The sequence below is a fragment of the Rhincodon typus genome, chromosome 34, assembly GCF_021869965.1.
Source record: "Rhincodon typus isolate 14 chromosome 34, sRhiTyp1.1, whole genome shotgun sequence".
In the NCBI taxonomy this organism is placed as follows: domain Eukaryota; kingdom Metazoa; phylum Chordata; class Chondrichthyes; order Orectolobiformes; family Rhincodontidae; genus Rhincodon; species Rhincodon typus.
The window spans coordinates 20,736,153-20,742,701 of record NC_063365.1 but is presented as its reverse complement, the minus strand read 5'-3'; positions in this window follow the sequence as shown (position 1 = coordinate 20,742,701).

Below are 6,549 nucleotides of genomic sequence, written 5' to 3'. Positions count from 1 at the left end.
CTGTTGCTTCAGATTTCCAGAATCTTCCAGGTTTTTCGTGTCTGTTGCTTCAGATTTCCAGTACTTTCCAGCCTCCCTGTATTTTCTGATTCACGTTTCCAGCATCTTCCAGGTTTACTGTTTGTTTATCTTATTTCAGATTTCCACCATTTGACACTGCTTTTTTTTGACTCTGCATTGGTGTCTTCTTTCCAGAATCCCAGTATCTTGAAGTTTTGTATCATTTGATTTAGATTCCCAGCCAGTTGCAGTATTTTTTTGTTCGATGTGTGCTTGTCTTTAATTTCAGATTTGCAGCATTTTGCATTTTTTTTCTCTCTGTTGCAGTTTGCTCTGGGCTACGAGCCAACAGCAGATCGGACAGTTTGTATGAAGGAAGGGGGGGGGTGCGTGCACAGAGGGTCTGGCATGGCGCCAGTAAGGGAGGGTTTGTGTGTTTGGGCACGTTATTAATCAGTCCAGCTCAGTACAGTGTGCATTCCCTGGAGGGAATTACAGAAACCTTCGCAACATAATCTGCATGGTAATGTCAAAATGATGCGAAGCAGATGTACAAGAGCTGTTGGGCTTGTGGGGTGGGAGGTGAGATGGAAAAAAAAACATTGACTTGCAATTTTCAGGTTTGGCATGTTTTATTTTCTCCTCTTAAAGGCACAATATCGCCCTGCTTCCCCCATCTGTTCTAATAGATTTTGCAACTGAGTTGCAGTTTCCATTGATAATTCAGAAATGCTGCAAATTATTACCAGTGCATTATCAAATCGCTCTGAAGCATCTCTTAAGCTTTTGTTGTGGTCACTTACGTGAAATACAGCAATTGAGATGCGAGGCATAGAAGCCAGTCATTTTGCCACAGCACAAACGTTACCATGAGGAATGAAATGAATAGCCAGTTAGATGTGTTTTTATTGGAACTGGTTCAGGATGGATGTGATCCAAAAAACTCTGCTCTTCCAGCATGTTTTAACATCTGCTTGAGCCAGATTGAACCTCAGTTTGTAAACTGAGCAACAATAACATGCAACTATGTACCACATTTAAAATAGAAAAATACCCCTGGGTACTTTTTGGAGGCGTAGTCAAGCTTTTGTAAATGTAGAGAAATGGAAGAAAATTAGCAGGCATGACAATGATCGTGGAGATGGGATTTAAGGCAGATTTCTAAGTGTCAGCCGTGGTTTACTGGATGGTACTCATGATTGTGGATTAGAGATCATAGGTTTGATTCCACCCTAGGGACACAAACATAAAAAAATGTAGCTGAATATTCCAACCTGTTCGGGAGTGCTGCACTGACAGGAATACTGTCTTTTGATGTGATGTGAAAATTAAGGCCCTCTCTTCTGACTCCTTACTTTGAGATTTTGTCTGGGATCAACGGGTGTAATCTCTGAGTAAGAAGTCTCCCACTTTAAAACAGAGATGAAAAGGACTTTTTTTTTCTCTGAGAGAGTGTGAATCTGGAAATCTTCACTGGAGAGAACTGCCAAGGATGGTCAATAAGTATATACAAGGTTGAGATAGATTTGTAATCAGTAAGGGAATCAAGAGGTATTTGGAAAAGGCAGGAAAGTGGAACTGAGCCTGACCTCATTGAATGGCAGAGTAGCCTTGCTGAGCCAAATGGCCCGGTTCTGCTCCTGTCTCTTATGATCTTCCCTCTCAGGCAGAAGTAAAAGACCCCACACACAAAACAGGAGGATAGTTTCTCCCCAGGGTATTGGACAATACATGTCCTCAAACAACAGTGCGATAAACATTAACATTACCAGGTTATTATCGTTTTGCTTTTTGTGGGATCTTGTGTACAAAATACTTGCTGTGTCTCCTACATTACAACTGCAACAGATTTCAAAAACAAAGTGCCTGCGATGTTCTGAAGTCATGAAAGGTGCAATATAAATGCTGTATGTACTGCAACATCAGCCATTCCCAGCTTTTGATTGACATAGTTTACTGCAACTAACCTCTCTCCTAGACTAGGTCTAAGGGACGGCTTGATATACAGCAGCAAAGAAAACCATGATTCAGTCTAAAAAAGAAAGGGTTCTTGCAATAAACTGCATCTTGTTTAAAACACAATAGCAATCAGATACAAGTAACATTAGTAAGTTAGATATTGTTAGGGGGAGGTGTTGGGTTTGTGGTATTACAGTCATACAGCACAGAAACAGACCCTTCAGTCAACTCGCCAATTCCAACCAAGTTTCCCAAACTAAATTAGTCCCAATTTCCTGCATTTGGCCCATGTCATTCTAAACCTTTTCTATTCATGTACCTGTCCAAATGTCTTTTAAATGTTGTAACTGTACCTGCATCTACCACTTTGTCTGGCCGTTCATTCCATTTACGAACCATCCTCTGTTGCCCCTTGGGTCCCTTTTAAATTTTTCTCCTGTCACCTTAAAAATATTTCCCTTTGTCTTGAACTCCCCTATCCTAGGGATACAACCTTTGCTACTCACTTTATCTGTACCTCTCATGACTTTATAATGTTCTTTCTAGCAAGCCATTAGTTGTATCAACTGCTAAAAAGGATGAACATCCTCAGGCTGTGTGGGCCATCGACAGCAGCAGAATCGTACTGCAGTACAATCTGCAACCTCATGGCCTGGCATATCCCCCCCTCAACCATTACCATCATGCCAGGGAATCAACCCTAGTTCAATGAAGACTGCAGGAGAGTATGACAGGTCCCATCAGGCTTATCTAAAAAACGAAGGTGGTGTCAACCCGGTGAAGCTATAAAACAGGATTACCTGAGTGTCAAACAGCATAAGCAGCAAGTGATCGATAGCGCTGAGCAATCGCACAACCACCAAATCAGATCTAAACTCCGCAGTTGAGGTCAGGAAGCGTATATGCTCAAGAGTCAGGATTCGTGATTGTGAATGATCTCTATTCACTTATAGTATTCTCTATTGTCTGACACCCTTTGTGTTGTAATGTTGTTTGTAGTATCTTTTTCATAGAATTGTAGAGTCATACAGGATAGAAACAGATCTTTTGGTCCAAGCAGTCCATGCCAATCATGTTCCTAAACTAAAATAGTGCTACTTGCCTGCGTTTGGTCCATATCCCTCTAAAACGTTTTCATCTCACCTTAAAAATATGCCTCTTAGTTTTTCTTTTACAACATCACCCAGGGCCTTGTTTGTTTTACCAAAATGCAGTATCTCACATTTCATCTTGAGAGCTGTTCCACCTGCATTATGAGTTTCATCGCCAAATGCTGTAACTTCTTGCTAGTTCCTACGATGTAAATACTGCTGAAAGGAGAACAAAGTTAAAGTTTCTTCTTGCACTTGTCAGGAATAGAGGGCAAGAAACAGAAAGAGATAAAATAGAAACTGAATTCTGAGGAAGGGTCATTCGACCCGAAATGTTAACTCTGATTTCTCTCCACAGATGCTGCCAGACCTGCTGAGCTTTTCCAGCAATTTCTGTTTTTGTTTCAGATTTCCAGCGTCTGCAGTTCTTTTGGTTTTTATTTAAACAGAAAGGTACTATATTTGTACAGAATGAGAAGAGGTTGTTGATTCACAGGGTCATCACTGGCATGGAGACACAGTAAGAACATTTACCTGTCAGTCTTAGTTCTCAGATGAGGCTGGCAGGTTCTCATTGGTCAAGGGGTTGCCATGGGAATGCAGCAGAGATGGGCGATCTCCATGACCCTTTGTTTTGCTCTCTCATTCCCACCCTCCCTTCCTTTACATGGGAATGACATAGCCAACCACTGATGCCCTTTAGTGGAGGTAATATGATCCTTATCTGGTGGTGCCTTCATGTGACCCTAGGCACACACACCAATATGGTTAACTCCAAACTTCACTCTGGGCAATAAATGCTGGCCTAGCCAGTGACACCCATATCCCATGCATGGGATATAAAACTAGCTCTAATAGTGGAACCAATAGACTCAAGTGCTCTGTGTAAAGAGGTTTCTCCTGCTGTCAACCCTAAATGTTTTAGCTTTAAAGCATTTTTGAAGAAGCGTCATTGAACCTGAAACATTAACTCTGCTTTCTCTCCACAGACTTGCGGAGCTTTTCCAGCAATTTCTGATTTTGTTCCGAAATGTCTTACATCTCTTCCAAAATGCCTTCAAACATTGCATACTCTCTCGATTATTAATCTAGGCATTTTTTTAAAAAAAAGTCTTTTAAGGGAGAAGAGCAGAGGAGATTGAGAGGGAACGTGATTGAAATGTATAAAATTTTAAGGGAGAAAAATAGGATAGTCAAGATAAAAACTTTTGTTCTTTGTGGAGGAATCAATGACCGGGGGCATAGATTTAAGATACGGAGAAGAAGGAGAAGCTTCTTTCACCAGAGGATGGTGGGAATCTGGAACTCACTGCCTGTAAGGATGGTTGGGGCAGAAAGCCTCATTGCATTGAAGAAGTGTTTTGATGTGCACTTGTGACGGCAAGACATACAGGGCTATGGGCTGATTGCGGGAAAATGCGACCTCAGTAGTTAGGTGGCTCATTTTGACTGGTGTTGGTTCTGATCAGCATGGATGCAATGGGCCGTAGATTTTTGTTGTAGATTTCTATGAATCTGTGTGGGTGTTGCTGGCTAACCTGCATTTATTGCCCTTCCCTAATTGCCTGTGAGAAGGTGCTGGTGAGCTGCTTTCTCAAACTCTGCAGTCCACATTGCTTAGTATATATTTATTTTTATATTAATTCAACAAATAAATAAGCTCATCAGCTTGGAAGGCTATTTCTTAAAATTATTCCAAGTTCTTTGCAAGCAAGCTGGACCTCATAACAGCAATAAAAGAGATGTTTTTGCTCAGATTAAATTTGGAATGTATCTGGATGCTTATAAATGTATATATAACAAATACATCTGTCAGAAAATAGGATAAAAAGAATGCTTTAAACGTTTACAACATAAATACATGTAAAATATATAGATTCAGTAGTAGAGATAACAAGGTGTAGAGCTGGATGAACACAGCAGGCCAAGCAACATCAGAGGAGCAGGAAGGCTGATGGTTCTGGCCTGGGCCCTTCTTCAGAAATGGGGGAGGGGAACGGGGTTCTGAAACAAATAGGGAGAGGGGGGAGGCGGATAGAAGATGGATAGAGGAGAAGATAGGTGGAGAGGAGACAGACAGGTCAAAAAGGCGGGGATGGAGCCAGTAAAGGTGAGTGTAGGTGGGGAGTTAGGGAGGGGATAGGTCAGTCCAGGGAGGACGGACAGGTCAAGGGGGCGGGATGAGGTTAGTAGGTAGGAGATGGGGGTGGGGCTTGAGGTGGGAGGAAGGACTGGTTAGGGAGGCGGTGATGAGCTGGGCTGGTTTTGGGATGCGGTAGGGGGAGGGGAAATTTTGAAGCTTGTAAAGTCCACATTGATATCATTGGGCTGCAGGGTTTCCAAGCGAAATATGAGGTGCTGTTCCTGCAACCTTCAGGTAGCATTGTTGTGGCACTGCAGGAGGCCCAGGATGGACATGTCGTCTGAGGAATGGGAGGGGGAGTTGAAATGGTTCGCGACTGGGAGGTGCAGTTGTTTAGTGTGAACCGAGCGTAGGTGTTCTGCAAAGCGGTCCCCAACCCTCCGCTTGGTTTCCCCGATGTAAACTATGAGGGAAGCTTTACAATATATTAATTGACATGAAACTTTAAAGATGCTTAGAATAGATAATTTGAAATTAGAAAACATCTAAATATTTGTGGCAAATCCATCTGTCACAACACATGGCAACAAACCTGAGAAAGTGACAACACTGGACCTTCTTAAAATTGTTCGTGAGTTATAGTACATGTTCCAGGAAACAGATACACATTAGATGTTCTGCCTGAGAGCAACATTTGTATCAAATCCAGATTAGAGGAGTTGCAGTATTGTTTGTGCAAACATAGTTGACACAATCCTACCAACGTTAGGGAAATATTTTACATGAAATCGATGCTTATACAGGTGCTTGTACAGAAGATAGATTAGGATAACCAAGTTTTTTTTTACAAATTAGCTTTAACCTGCACAGTAGAATTGTGAGTATCCATGCAAAACTGTAAGTCTGGAATTGGGAACCATCCTAGTTCTGGACACAGTGAAATTGTTGATGAAGCAAAGATGTCATTATTTACAGATTTTAATCAAAATCAAACAATCAAACATTACTGGGACAACAAGGTGCAGGGCTGGATGAACACAGCAGGCCAAGCAGCATCATAGGAGCAGAGAGGCTGACGTTTCGGGCCTCGACCCTTCATCAGAAAAGGGGGAGGGGAAGGGGGTTTTGAAATAAATAGGGAGAGAGTGGGAGGCGGATAGAAGATGGATAGAGGAGAGGATAGGTGGAGAGGAAACAAACAGGTCGAAGAGGCGGGGATGGGGCCAGGAAAGGTGAGTGTAGGTAGGGAGTTAGGAAGGGGATAGGTCAGTCCAGGGAGGACGGACAGGTCAAGGGGGCGGGATGAGGTTGGTCGGTAGGAGATGGAGGTGCGGCTTGAGGTGGGAGGAGGGGATAGGTGGGAGGAAGAACAGGTTAGGGAGGCAGGGACGAGTTGGACTGGTTTTGGGATGCGGT